Genomic DNA, 15,442 nt, shown 5'->3' on the forward strand with positions numbered 1-15,442 from the left:
GTGATCTCTGCGGCGTCCCTAGTGGAGCTGTCAGGGGTGCGGCCCGAGGAGCCAGTCCCGGGAGGTTGTGGGATTCTGCATCAGTGTATTAAAGGTGGAGCGGGGGACGGAGGTGGGGACGGGCGGCCTGTGAACTGGAGGACTGAAAGAGCAGCTGGAAGCTCAGGTTACTTAACTTCAAGCTCCCTTCCCTTCGGGCTTGGAACCCTGGCGAACTGCCCAGAAACAGTCCTCTCTGCAGGGACACTGGGCCTTCTCGGGCTTTGTCTCGCACAGATCTCGCACTTTTTCGTGCAACTCCACGGACACTACACATCTCTGGGACTGTTTTCTTTTCTTTTCTTTTTTTTTTAACAGCTTTATTGGAGTATAATTGCTTTACAATGGTGTGTTATTTTCTGCTTTATAACAGTGAATCAGTTTTACATATACATATGTTCCCATATCTCTTCCCTCTTGCGTCTCCTTTCCTCCCACCCTCCCTATCCCACCCCTCTAGGTGGTCACAAAGCACCGAGCTGATCTCCCGGTGCTATATGGCTGCTTCCCACTAGCTATCTATTTTACGTTTGGTAGTGTGTATATGTGGGACTGTTTTCTATTCACAAAAAATGAGAGTTGGGTGGCTGCTCACCTGGGATGGGAATTAAGCTTTAAGAAGCAGAGGAGTTAAATCTGAAAGCAATTAAGAAACAAAAAGGTTCACTTAAAACTAATACGGTATCATATAATTATAGCTCCACAAAACTGGGCGCGGGGTTGGGGGGCACTCAAGGGTCTTTTGCAGAAACTATCAACATCCATCCAGGTGGGCAGCAGTAAAAAGAGGGATTACTTTGCTCTACAGCTTAGTTAGTGTGATCTGCCCCGATAAATCTAAGGGAGCATCTGCCATCAGCACTTATTAGGAAAACCTCAGGCCCCTCCCTCTCAAGACGGATGCAGTTACAAGGCTTGGGGTTTACTGCCCAGGAAAGACAGAACTTCTTACTGCATAACATGGGGTAAGCAAAGGAACAGTGGATCTCCAAAGAAAATACCAGACAGGGTCCTAATCCTTCAGCTGTGTAAACGTGGAGATGTGGCATAACCTCCCTGGGTAGCCTCTCTCCTCAGTAAAATGAGAGTATGAATATCTGCCTCATAACAACAAGGTTGTATATTGTATGTGAAAGATCTTAACACTCTCAAGTGCCAATCAGATGAGATATTAATTGTAATAATTCTCTGTTCATCCACAGCTGCTTATAGAAACTATCACAGTGTTCCTGTTACCTGCAGGAGATACAGATCTGTATTTGTACTATAAATAAGGATCTGCCCACGTTTTCTGAAACACTAAACAAAAACTAGTTCCAACAAAATCCAGGAACTCAGACCTTGAATTTACTTCCCCTCATACTATTTTATATATTTAAGACATATGCAAATCTACAGTTTGTAAACTGAGGACTGCTTGTTTAGTAAAATCATTTTGAAACCAATTTGTTTGCTTATTTTACTTACAATTTCCAGTTTTGTTAAGAATTATCCTCTTCCTTTGGAAAGGCTTTCAAACGTCATCAAATTTTCTATCCGTCTTTAAAAACCTCTTTCAATCCCTGCGATGAACACTCGGTACTTGAAGAGAAGCTGCTTGAAATGGTCATCTCAGACTTAAATGTTTTTCTTCTTCTTTGTCTTTTCTTTCTTTGGAGTAAATAGAGGAATTACCTATCAAAATTTTGACTGAGAAAACTTACGTTCACACAAAAACTTGTACAAGAGTGTTTATAGCAGTTTTCTTCATAATTGCCAAAATCCAGGAATAAGCAAAATTTCTTAAATGGGTGAACAGATAAGCAACCTGTGTTACATTCATACAGTGGAATACTACTCAGCAATAAAAAGGAATGAACCGATGCATGCAACCATACAATACATGACATTCTAGAAAAGGCAAAACTATAGAGACAGAAAACAGATCAGTGGTTGTCAGGTGCTGAGGGACAGGGAGGGAGTGTTGGAGCTGTTCTGTGTTTTGATTATGGTGGTGTTTATGCAACTGTATGAGCTTGTTAAAATGCACAGCACTGTGCACTCTCTGGAATATACCTCAATAAATCTGACTTAAACATAAGTAAAATGGAATAAGAATAGATCACTGTGAAAATCAAAGTAGCTTATGAAGTACCTAAACTTCAAGACTAGCTACAGAAAATCGTGGTTGCAGACCAGCAGCATCAGTATCACTTGAGAGCTTCTTAGGAATACAGAATCTCAGCACCACCACCCCAGGTCTACTAAATAAGAGTTGCACTTACACAAGAGCCTCAGGTGATCTTTCACACATTCAGGTTTAAGAAGCTCTGCTACCACTCAAAGTGTAGTTTGCACACTGGTGCCAGACTGTAGGCTGTTACCTGTTCACAACAAGGTAAATCAGAGATTAAGAGGAAGCATTTAGAAACTTTACAGCAGTGTGATAGAGTAATTTCCTATTTGTTGAATCTAATACCTAAAAAGAAAACCTCAAGGCTTGTCTTTTTATTCCAATTTTCGAATAATTCAGTTTTAATTTTTCAAATAAAAGTATCTGTCTGCAATGAGTTAAGAAAACACTGTTACCACACCTAATAAAGGTCTAATTAACAATAGCAACTTCAAGCATGAGAAAAGAAAATGTTACATAGATATTTAAACATCTGCATGAGAGAGGGCATCCCTACCCACTTGTATGCTGGTAATTCTCAAAGACCAGTGTTCCTACAGAGGTCAAGGGCAGAAACCCTGAACTCATTCTCTTCCTTAGCCCAATTTATTTCCATGGTCAGGAGAGAAGTCTGGGGTTCAGCTTGCTTCCATTTTCCCCAGCATCTAGCTTTCTCAAGTACTACTGTCTTCCACTGGAACAACTTTTGAGCTTAATTTCATCTACTTTGGTCTTCAAAGACCTCTTTCAAACACCTACTTTGAATACCATATAGTTAGGGGGATCTGCTTGAATAATCGTTCTACATTTTCAGAGTTTTAGCTGGTAAACAAGTTTACCCTTTTTATTTACTGGAACACTTAGTTCCAATAAGACCAAAGTCTCAGCTGGTCCACAAAGACCTGATCCTATTTCAAAATCCTGGTCATTGCTGTCTCAAATTTAAGTGATCACAAAGTGGGCTAAGAGTTTGATTGGCTCACTGTAAAACCATCACTGGAAAGACAATTTTATCATACAATGAGTTTTAAATTTGAATGTTCTTGTAGTCTTTAGGGGAACAATAATCACTTTAAGTTTTGACTCATTTATAACATTAAGATAAGTGGATATTCTCCCCAGGTTTTCCAAGGCATTTAGGAGACAGAAATCCAGATAAGAAGGTGAATTCTGTCTCTTGCTCAGCCTATCCACTATCTCCAATCCACCAAAAGGTAAATGCAGACAACTCTCAATCACAAAACATGGCACTTAATTACTGAAGAACTGCCATTATTATTGAGTCATGTAAATAATTCCCATTTCAAACCAGTTGTGTCAAATTCAAACTGGATTCAAAACCACATACCTCATCACTTTGAAAATAATTATGTGAAAGACTGTGTTCAGACCATCTTCAGTTTGTGAACATTTGTGTAAATTTTGTCCTGAAGACCAATAGATTGAAAGTGCAGGGAAAAAAAATTGCACATCTATTGAAGAATCAATAATCATGGAAATTGTATCAATATTCTATACTTATGTTTTTGTATGTAAAACCTCCATCTCCCTCCCTACTTCCCTCCCTCCCTCCCTCTCTTCCTCCTGGAATCACCAGTTAAAAGCTATTAGGCAGGCTTGAGGAAAGCTGCCCAGCATGGATCAAAGCTTAAGGAAAAAAGGAAGCTGAGCAGGGCAGCAGTCTAATGGTTGGGAAACTAGTTACATACAAGAGGATAGAGCAAATAAATAAATATACTGAGGATAATGACAGCTAGGCTTCTTGTTGTCAGGGAAGTGAGTTACAAATATGCCAAGAGGAAAGCTAGAATGAACCCTATAGTGTTGGATTTGAATTAGTGGTATTGGTGTGAATTCATGGTTTTAAATATTTTTAGATACAGAAATATAGAGGGGTGTCTGTACTCATGGAGCGTACAATTTAGTCAGAGGAGACAAAATAACTTAACTATACCTCCAGGATACTGTAACTGGAAGAAATTTGGGCCATGTAAATAACAATAAAACTAAGAATCTACAGAACAATAAAAATTTGCTCCTCTAACATTCATTTTAACAGTTTTACTGTGCAGAGAGAAATTTCAAATGCACATTTTTCATTTTAAAGTGTTCATAACTCATATTTAAAATGGGGGGGGACTTTTTGCTTTTTTTATTTCATTCATACCTTATTGCTATATATACTCAAAAATTAAATGTCTTTTACATTGTTTCCTGTGTCTTCATAATACCTTCAAACTCATGATCACTTGTTTCTTTGTAGTAATGTGACTGTACTTGTATCTTTTTAATAAGTTTGAAATAGTCTGCAAGAAATTCAATTTGCAGAAAGTCCATCTTTTTAGTACATTTTCAAAGTGTTATTTTTCCTTTCGAAGGAAAAGGATCCACTATTGGAAAAATAGCCACAATGTAATGTTGCTACCAACTCAGTAGAGGGTGCTGCAACTTAAAGATGAAGAATAGCTTTAGGATAAATACTAGTAAAAACGGAGAGGGAAATGCAGGCAGGAGGAGATCAAAGGAAAGAAGGAAGATTAGTGGGTCTTTATTTTTTTTTAGTAATCAATATAATAGTTATGGATTCCTAAAATATACTCACAAAAAAATACAGAACTAAAGTATTATTTAAAACCTGGGTATAACGCAGCATATTTTTTCCTTTTTAAAAAATATTCTCTGTCCATATTCACTCACTATGCTCTCCAATAAAACTAAAGTAAATCAACAGAAAAAATGTAATATATTTATCTTAAAAATTATTTTATATGTTGCACACACAATCTATTGCATCAGCAACCTACTATCAATAACAAAATCAAAGTTTCATATGGAGTCAGGAACTTTATAATCCCTGTGAATGATTTCTCAGTGACTCAATCATCTATCTAAGCCCTGAAGTATATAATGTAACTTGGTACTACAAAAAAAAAAGGGCAAGTGATGGTTAAAGTTCATTTTGTAAACCTTGAAACCTTCTGTTGTCAAAATGTACTGCTTTTTAAAGTTGTTGTAGTGTTGATTCTTCTTTGTTATTGTTGTTCATTTTAATTAACCTTCCCCTTTAATGTCTTCAAATGTCTTCTAGATGTTGACTCTGTATAAGTCATTATATTATGTGTGTGTACATGAATTTAGTCATATTATACCCTAATTTCATATTTTCTATTTTCAAAAAAATTTTTTTGAGGAAACTCAGTAGGCTCTAAAGAGAAAGTGTTTGGAGACTCCAACTACCAGAAGCCCAGTCTGAGCTAACTTATGCAAGAAGAGAAGGACTACAGCTAGAACTCAGGTAAAACAAGAAGCATGAACTGGAACAGCCTCAAGATTCTGAATGTTGTGTCTCTGCTCCCATCTGTGCTCCTGCTTCTGTCTTCTCCCACAATGCAGATCAGTTTTCCTCACATAGTAGGAAACATGATTGTAACTAACAGCTCCCAGTTTTATATCTTACTACCTCAGGCACCAGAGACAGCTTTTTGTAATGCTCTTTCTGGTACTAAGTTCTCTAAATCCTCATGAGGGACTCCTTGACTTATGTTAGGTTAGGTGCTCACCACTGGAGAAATTAACAATGTCCGTGGGCCCAGGATTATGTCAATGCATTGCAGTTCCCAGTGAATACAAATAAGAAAGTAGAGTAGTGCATTTTCTGGAAGAGGATCTAGATGTACAAATAGATTTGTCTTATTAAATTTAATTGACTTAGGTTTCAGTGTATCAGATTATATATAATTTGTCAAATGTTCAAAAGTCAGTTCCAGGGCTTCCCTGGTGGCGCAGTGGTTGAGAGTCCGCCTGCCAATGCAGGGGATACGGGTTCGTGCCCCGGTCTGGGAAGATCCCACATGCCGCAGAGTGGCTGGGCCCGTGAGCCATGGCCTCTGAGCCTGCACGTCCGGAGCCTGTGCTCTGCAACGGGAGAGGCCACAACAGTGAGACGCCCGTGTACAGCAAAAAAAAAAAAAAAAAGTCAGTTCCACTTGAAAACAAATCAGAAAAATAAAGCACCTCTGAAACTGACTTATTTAAGTCAATGGCAAAATGGGATTCAATTAAAAACCAAATTTATAAGCAACTTTGTAGGAACATACATTTTATATAAAGTAATGCAGAATTAACAGGCTGTTAAATAGAAATTTAACTAAGATACCAAGACAGCATATATCCTAAGACAAAATGAAATGCAAGGCCATAAAGCAGAATTTTCAAAGGAAGTAGTAGTAGAAGTCAGTTTTGTGGCCCTTGAACCCCTCTCACGCACATTGAGGGTAAAAGGGGTTCAATTAGAAGAGGATTTTTAGAGACAGCTGCTGCTGTACTGAGTGCCCCTTCGACTCAGCCCCACATCCCACCCAGGGAAAAGGGTACCTGTCCCTCACCTGCAGCCTAGGGCAAGGAACTTTAGTGAGACTACCTGAAAAGTTTGATATAAATCTCATCAGTTTTGAAGACACAGTGAACTGGTATCTGATTCATGCTTAGGAAATGTGTGCTAACCATTCTCACAGTAAAGTGAAAGAGAAGCTGCTGCCTTAGGCAAGTTACACTCTCAGAGTTTGTTGAAACAGAATATGTGAATATTTCCCCTGTGAAAAGATGTGGGCTGTGAAAAAAATGCCAAGGTGGAGTTGTCTTAGATCCTGTCTAAAAGGGTTAAAGGGCTGTCTGAAGAGATAAATGAACTTCAGCAGAAAAAATGGTGGAGGCACCAACAGATGTCTAGAGATTGAAGAAGGAGACATAAGTGACCAACCAGGGAGAATACATGATACCCACCAAGAAACTACAGAAAAGAGTTTCCTAGTAACTGGCTGGGTCTCCAAAGAACCTGCAAAAGACCTGATAAGAGAAAGAAAGAGTTTCACAAGATGTCAAGGCAGAAAACTCAGTGTTGCTAACAACGGTATTAGGTAAGAACTGGCCCACTGGCCCTTTCCTCTCCTTTCTATTCTATTGTGACTCTGATGGGATTAGCAAACTAGAGAAAATGAATCCTAGAAGGAAAAAAAGAAAAGCCAAAAATGCCCATCTCTTTCCTCACAGGCCTTTTGTCTGCAACAGGCCTGAGCAGAGGTGGAGGAAGAAATTTTAGCTTTAAATAGAGATTGAAGTTTTGATGACTACACTGGGCCAAACATACTAATTACTTCCTTGAAGAACCTTTCATTAACTGAAAGTGGTAAATTGTGCAATCTGCCCTGAATTTCATCTAGAACAAGGGAAGAACCAGCCTCACAAAATGAGTTCAGAGTGACTCTGGGAAACAGTTACAAAGCCCTAGTAATTACATCCCACAAGTTATGCTTGTTTCCATACATAAACTACTCAGCTACAATATCACCTCACACCTGTTAGAATGGCTATTATCAAAAAGGCAAGAATGAGCTTCCCTGGTGGCGCAGTGGTTGAGAGTCTGCCTGCCGATGCAGGGGGCCCTGGTCCGGGAAGATCCCACATACTGAGGAGCGGCTGGGCCCGTGAGCCAAGGCCGCTGAGCCTGCGCGTCCGGAGCCTGTGCTCCGCAACGGGAGAGGCCACAACAGTGAGAGGCCCGCGTAAAGCAAAAAAAAAAAAAAAAAAAAAAAAAAAAAAAAAAACTTTAGAGACCCACAAAATTTAGAGTAAGCTTTCCTTTCTAGGATCACCTGTATGAGCCTGCTGCACCACTACTTCTTGGTATGCTTATTCTATCCTTCCCTGGTGTGGCTACTGTACTATGAGGTTATTACACTCATATGGTCCTTCCCTTGACATAATCTTCTACTTTCTTATGCCAGTGTTCTATTGGTTTGACTTTTCCAGTGATAAGGTGAAATTTGACATTTTCAAACAGCCCTGTGTCTTCCTTAATCAGACTTTTTTTAGTCATTCACAGAACCTATAGCTTTTATAGAAGGGACTTTCTTCTATCCTTTCCTTCCTGATATTTTCAGTGATTATAGTTATTTTAAAGGAGATATAGCAGATGTCAGGTCAGAAATTCATTCCTTCCTCTTAAGTCTTTTCCTCTCTGATTATAGATCAACTACCTTTGCTAAGAAAAAAACTCTGCTGGGGCTGGCATCAGTATGTACTCTAACAGAACAATTTTACTTTTCTTAAAGCTCAGTTTCTACTCTAGACAGCAAGGAAAGTCAACTACACTAATTGCTTACAGGAAAATCACACCAATGACAGTTTTCCCTTGTCTTTCCAGTAATAGGTCTGAGAATCCTACCCCAAGTGTATTACTCTCAACTATTCAGGAGTTGCTCCCTACCTCACTCTGTAGTTTGTTATTAATATCCCATCATCAATATTATTAATATAATTAGTATCATCATCACTACAATTATGTACTGGGCAGAAAATCAAATTATCTAGTAAAAATATTTCACACAAACCCCATGGCAAGTGAAACAGTGTCCTTAGATATTCCTTTAAAAAATGTGTATGCATTCCATCTTACCTTCAATTTTTCTAAGTGAGCACAGAGAGGGAAGACATCAGAGCTTAAAGTATGGGACTAACTCAGTAGGTGTTCAATAAGAGTAATACCAGCTCCTAGGAAGCAACTTGGAAATTTGTGAGAGAATTTTTAAATTATTTTTTAATAAAATATTAACTTTAGAATAGTATTTCATTTACAGGAAAGTTGTGAAGATAATACAGAGAATACCCAGGTACCCCATGCCCAGTTTCCCCCTATTTTTAGCATTTGCAATTAGTAAGGTACATGTGTCACAGAGAAGAAATACTGATAAATTACTATCAACTAAAACCCATACTTTATTCACATTTCTTTAGTTTTTAACCTGCTGTCCTTTTTAGTTTCCAGGATCCCAGCCAAGATACCACATTCTATTCAGTCATCATGTCTCCTTAACTTTCTCTTGGCTTAGCTGTGAGAGTTCTCAGACTTTCCATGTTTTTGATGACCTTGACAGTTTTGTGGAGTACTAAACAAGAATTTTGCAAACTCCCTCTCAATTGGGATTTCTCTGATGTTTTTCTCATAATTATGGGATTTTTGGAAGGAAGACACAGAGGTAAAGTGCCATTCTCATCACATGGTATCAGTAGTACATCGTATTAATATAACTTAGTCTATGTTGACTTTGATTACCTGGCTGAGGCAATGTTTGTCAGAGTTCTCCAATAAAGCTAAGTAACTTTTTCCCCCTTTCCATATTACTCTCCTTGGAACACACCATGCATAGCCCACACTTAATGAGTGGGGAGTTGAGGGAGAAGTATCTACATAAATTATGTGGAATTCTTCTGCAAAGGAGATTTGTCTATTCTCCTCCATTTATTGATTTATTCAATCATTAATTTACATTAGTATGGACTCATGAATATCTTATATTGGGTTAGAATCCAATACTACTTCATTTTGTTGCTCAAATTTTTCCAGCTTTGGTGATTTGGAACACTTTCTATGGGCTCTTGTGCCCCTTTGACGTATCTCGTTCAATGTGTGTGTGTGGGGGGGTTTGTTTTATTTGGATTTGTGGGCACTTTACTTTCTGGCACTACAAGACACTTCAGGCTCATCATAGGTATTTACTTCTCCAGTCCTAGTATCAGTTAATTCCACAAGGAGTCCTGCTTCCTTTATTGGAGAATGGTATTAGAAACCAAGATTTGGGCATAAGGTGTGCTGATTGCTACTGGGGTGTTGTTTCTTTGAGGCCATTTCAGCTGACAATGCAAAGAAATATACATGTGTATGCTGACCTGTGTAAATACACCTAACTACAAATGTTTCCTATATGTAACTATCTCTATCTATATTAAGATAAACATGAGTTCTTACTGATGTCTCCAGCAGTAGTCCTTACTGCACAGTACAAGGCCTTCTGCCCTTGTTTATCTGTAACCTCTCACTCCAACAGTGACAAAGATGGCTCCCACCATCTGCCATCATTTACTTAACTGTTAAATTTCAGTATACAGGTATAGTGGTTTCAGAATTGTTAAACTGTACCCCTGTGGGAAGCAACTGTCATCAACTATAATATTGTGCTCATGTGCAGTTCCTTTTTCCTTTAGTCTTAACAGACTTGTGGTGGCACTTTTGATTGTCATAATGTTTGTAAGGGTGGCTCTGACATTTACAAGGAAGGACTCAGGAATGCTAAATGTCCTGAAATGCAATGCACAATTCTCACAAAATATTGCATATATGACTTTTAAATGTCCCACTGACCATCTATTCAAGTAAAACCTGTTTATTATCTATTTTTACAGTTATAATTTTTATTAAACATTTCAAGAATGTAACTATCATGTAAATTAAGGAAAAATTATACTTCTTTTGTTCAGAATGTTACCAAGCAATGTTTACCATTTTGGAAAATAATGTCACTGATGCTAGCACTGCTTGTGGTATTTGAGCTGCCAAAGCAACATCTCTGTGTTACTGTGCATCTGTTGTTATCACATTTGCACAGGAGGGAGAGGGATTCTATGTATGTATACAAATATGCTTATTTTTCCTTTATTTCAAATGCCAAATACAAGGAAAATTTGTCTAAATGTTCAACTGAATATATTTTGTCTTACTTGGAGTTCTGGGTTCCATTGGAATGAGGTAGATACTAAGTTTTTAGTTGTCCTACTTCTCCTAGAAACCCGAGGAGAAGGAAGAGGAAATAAAATCCCTTAAATACATTTCAGTGAAATAGGAGACAGCAAAAATCTGAAAACTCAAAAACGGGCATGAGTGCTGCCTTAAGCTCCCTAAGAAGTTGGCGTAGGTGTTTGTAACACATGTCCTAGGGAAGAAGAGAGGACTCAGCAGTAGGAGATATCAGAAATCTCCACAAAATGTTGTATTCTAAGAGAGGGCCCTATGTGTAGAATAAACTATTGTGAGCAAGACTGAAACTAGATAGGACACCAGGGGGAGAGGCGAAGAGAGAATGCTCAGAAAATGCTGGTGGACTGAGGCTCTGAAGGGGCAGATCTCACAAAGTTCCCACACACCAAAATTTCTAAAAGTGAGTGCAGCATCTTGGAAGGTGATTACTTTGTTTCCTGGTGATGGAGACCTATAAAGAATGTGTGGAAGCCCAGGGGTCCTAAACTAAGCTGGTTTCTGAGAGCAAGAGGAGATATGCCTATACAAAGGCAGGTATTTTAAGTTGTTCCCCTGAGCTATGAAGCTTGGAAAGTTACCTTGGCCGCCCCTACCAACCCCACTGGGACTTTTAATCCAGAAATTTCCATCTCCTTCAACTATGGTTAACAAAGATGAATATGCTCAGCATTTAGACTAAGGTATTACAGGCATACCTTGGAGATATTGTGGGTTCAGTTCCAGACAACCATGTTAAAACAAGTATTGAAATAAAGCAAGTCACAGAAGTCTTTTGGTTTTCCAGTGCATATAAAAGTTATGTTTACACTATACTGTAGTCTATTAAGTATGCAGTAGCATTATTTCTTTAAAAATGTACAGATCTTAATTAAAAATACTTTACTGCTTAAAAAAATGTTAACCATCATCTGTGCCTTCAGCAAGTCATAATATTTTTGCTGGTGGATGGTCTTGCCTCTATCTTAATGGCTTCTGACTTATCAGGGTGGTGTTTGTTGAAGGCTGAGGTGGCTGTCATAATTTCTTAAAATAAGACAACAAAGAAGTTTGCCACATAGATTGACTCCACCTTTCATGAACAATTACTCTGTAGCATGCAAGCCTGTTTGATACCATCTTACCCACAATAGGACTTTTTTCAAAATTGGAGTCAATCCTCTCATACCTGTTGCTGTTTTAACAACTAAATTTATATAATATTCTAAATCCTTTGTTGTCACTTCAACAATCTTCACAGCATCTTCACCAGGAGTAGATTCCTTCTCAAGAAACCACTTTCTTTGCTCATCCATAGGAAGCAACTCCTCATCTGTTCAAGTTTTATCATGAGATTGCAGCAGTTCAGTCACATCTTCAGGGTCCATTTCTAATTCTAGTTCTCTTGCTATTTCCACCACATCTGCAGTCATTTCCTCCACTGAAGTTTTGGACCTCTCAAAGTTATCCATGAGTATTGGAATGAACTTCTTCCAAATTCTCCTTAATATTGATATTTTGCCCTCTTTCCATGAATCACAAATGTTCTTAATGGCATCTAGAATGGTGAATACTTTCCAGAAGGTTTTCAATTTACTTTTCTCAGATCCATCAGAGGAATCACCATCTATGGCAGCTATAACTTTATGAAATGTACCTCTTAAAGAATAAAACTTGAGGGCCGGAGGAGACAAGATGGCAGAGTAGAAGGGCTTGAGCTCACCTCCTCTCATAAAAACATCAAAATCTCAGCCGACTGCTGAAAAACCATTGACGGAAAAGAGTGGACCTACCAAAAAAGATATTCTACATCTAAAGACAAACAAGAAGCCTTCACAATATAATCAGATACCATACCCACCAGTTGGGCAAGCCACAAACTAGAAAATAATTATATCACAGAGGTTCTCCCACAGGAATGAGAGTTCTGAGCCCCATGTCAGGCTCCCCAGCCTGGGAGTCTGGCATCAGGAGGAGGAGCTTGCAGAGCATCTGGCTTTGAAGGCCAGTGGGGCTTGAGTGCATGAGCTCCGCCAGAGGACTCAGGGAAACAGAGACTCCACTCTCGGAGGGTGCACACAAGGTTTCACGTGCACTGGAACTCAGGGAAAAGAAGTGACTCTATAGGAACCTGGGCCAGACCTACCCATGGGCCTTGGAGGGTCTCCTGGGGAGGCATGTGTTAGCTGTGGCTCACTGTGGGGGCAAACACCCTGGTGGTGGAGTCCCCTGGGAATATTCATTGGCGTGAGCTCTCCTAGAGGTCACCATTTTGGCACTGAGACCTGGCCCCACCCAACAGCCTGTGAGCTCCAGTGCTGGGACACCTCAGGCCAAACAACCAACAGGGTGGGAACACAGGCCCACCCATCAGCAGACAGGCTGCCTAAAGTCCTGAATGTACAGCTGCCTCTAAACACACACTTTGACACATCTCTGAGCACCAGAGGGACAAGACCAGCTCCACCCACCAGTGGGCAAGCACAAGTCCCTCCAAGCAAGAAGCCTGCACAAACCCCTGGACGAATCTCACCCACCCGGGAGCAGACACCAGAAGCGAGAGGAACAATGATCCTGCAGCCTGTGGAAAGGAAATCACAAACACAGAAAGTTAGACAAAATGAGTTGACAGAGAAATATGTTTCAGACAAAGAAACGAGATAAAACCCCAGAAGAACAACTAGGTGAAGTGGAGATAGGAAATTTGCCTGAAAAAGAATTCATAGTAATGATAGTAACAATGACACAAGATCTCAGAAAAAGAATGGAGGCACAGACCAAGAAGATAAAGAAATGGTCAACAAAGAGCTAGAAGATATAAAGAACAAACAGAGATGGACAATACAATAACTGAAATGAAAAATACACTAAAAGAAATCAATAGCGGAATAAATGAGGCAGAAGAACGAATAACTGAGCTGGAAGACAGAATGGTGGAAATCACTGCTGTGGTACAGAATAAAGAAAAAAAGAATGAAAAGAAATGAGGACAGCCTCAGAAACCTCTTGGACAACACTAAATGGAACAATTCACATTATAGGGGTCCCAGAAGGAGAAGAGAGAGAGAAAGGGCCTGAGAAAATATTTGAAGAGATAATAGCCAAAAACTTCCCTAACACAGGAAAGGAAACACTCACGTCCAGGAAGCACAGAGAGTCCCAAACTGGATAAATGCAAGGAGGAAAACACTGAGACACATATTAATCAAATTAACAAAAATTAAAGACAAAGAGAAAAAATGAAAAGCAACAAGGGAAGAGCAAAAAATAACATACAAGGGAATCTCCATAAGGTTATCAGCTGATTTCTCAGCAGAAACTCTGCAGGCCAGAAGAGAGGGGCATGATATATTTAAAGTAATGAAATGGAAAAACCTACAACTCTACCCAGCAAGGCTCTCATTCAGAGTTGATGGAGAAATCAAAAGCTTTACAGATAAACAAAAGCTAAGAGAATTCAGTGCCACCAACCCACTTTACAACAAATGCTATGGGAACTTCTCTAGGAGGAAAAGAAAAGGCCAAAACTAGAAACAAGAAAATTATGAATGGGGAAGCTCACTGGTAAAGGCAAACATACAGTAAAGGTAGGAAATCATCCACACACAAATATGATCTCAAAACCAGCAATCATGAGAAGAGGAGAGTACAAATGCAAGATATTGGAAATGCATTTGAAATTTAAAAACCAGCAACTTAAAACCATCTTGTACATATATAGACTGCCATATCAAAATCTCATGGTAACTTCAAACTGAAAATCTACAATAGACACACACACAAAAGAGAAAAAGCAATCCAAACACAACACTAAAGCTAATCATCAAATCACGAGAAAAGAAAAAAAGAGGAAGGGAGGAAAAAAGACTTACAAAAACAAGTCCAAAACAATTAACAAAATGGCAATAAGAACATACATATCAATAATTACTTTAAATGTAAATGGATTAAAGGCTCCAACCAAAAGACATAGACTGGCTGAATGGAAACAAAAACAAAATGTGTTTATATGCTGTCTACAAGAGACCCAGTTCAGACCTAGGGACACATACAGACCGAAAGTGAGAAGATGGAAAAGGGTATTCCATGAAAATGGAAATCAAAAGAAAGCTGGAGTAGCAATACTCCTGTCAGACAAAATAGACTTTAAAATAAAGTCTATTTATTTTTGTCTCTTTGTTACAAGAGACAAAGAAGAACACTACACATTGATCAAGGAATCAATCCAAGAAGAAGATATAACAATCATAAATATACATGCATCCAACATAGGAGTACCTCAATATATAAGGCAAATGCTAAATAAAAGGATAAATTGACAGTAGCACAATAATAGTGGGGGACTTTAACACCCCACTTACATCAATGGACAGATATCCAGACAAAATCAATAAGAAAACACAGGCCTTAAATGATACATTATACAGATGGGCTTAATTGATATTTATAGAAAATTCCATCCAAAAGCAATAAAATATACATTCTTCTCAAGTGCACATGGAACATTCTCCAGAATAGATCACATGTTGGGCCACACAGCAAACCTTGGTAAATTTAATAAAACTGAAATCATATCAAGCATCTTTTCCTACCACAACACTATGAGATTATAAATCAACTACAAGAAAAAAAGTGTAAAAAACACAAATATGTGGAGGCTAAACAATATGCTACTAAATAACCAA

This window comes from Mesoplodon densirostris, chromosome 2, assembly GCF_025265405.1.
Source record: "Mesoplodon densirostris isolate mMesDen1 chromosome 2, mMesDen1 primary haplotype, whole genome shotgun sequence".
NCBI classification, from domain to species: Eukaryota; Metazoa; Chordata; class Mammalia; order Artiodactyla; family Ziphiidae; genus Mesoplodon; species Mesoplodon densirostris.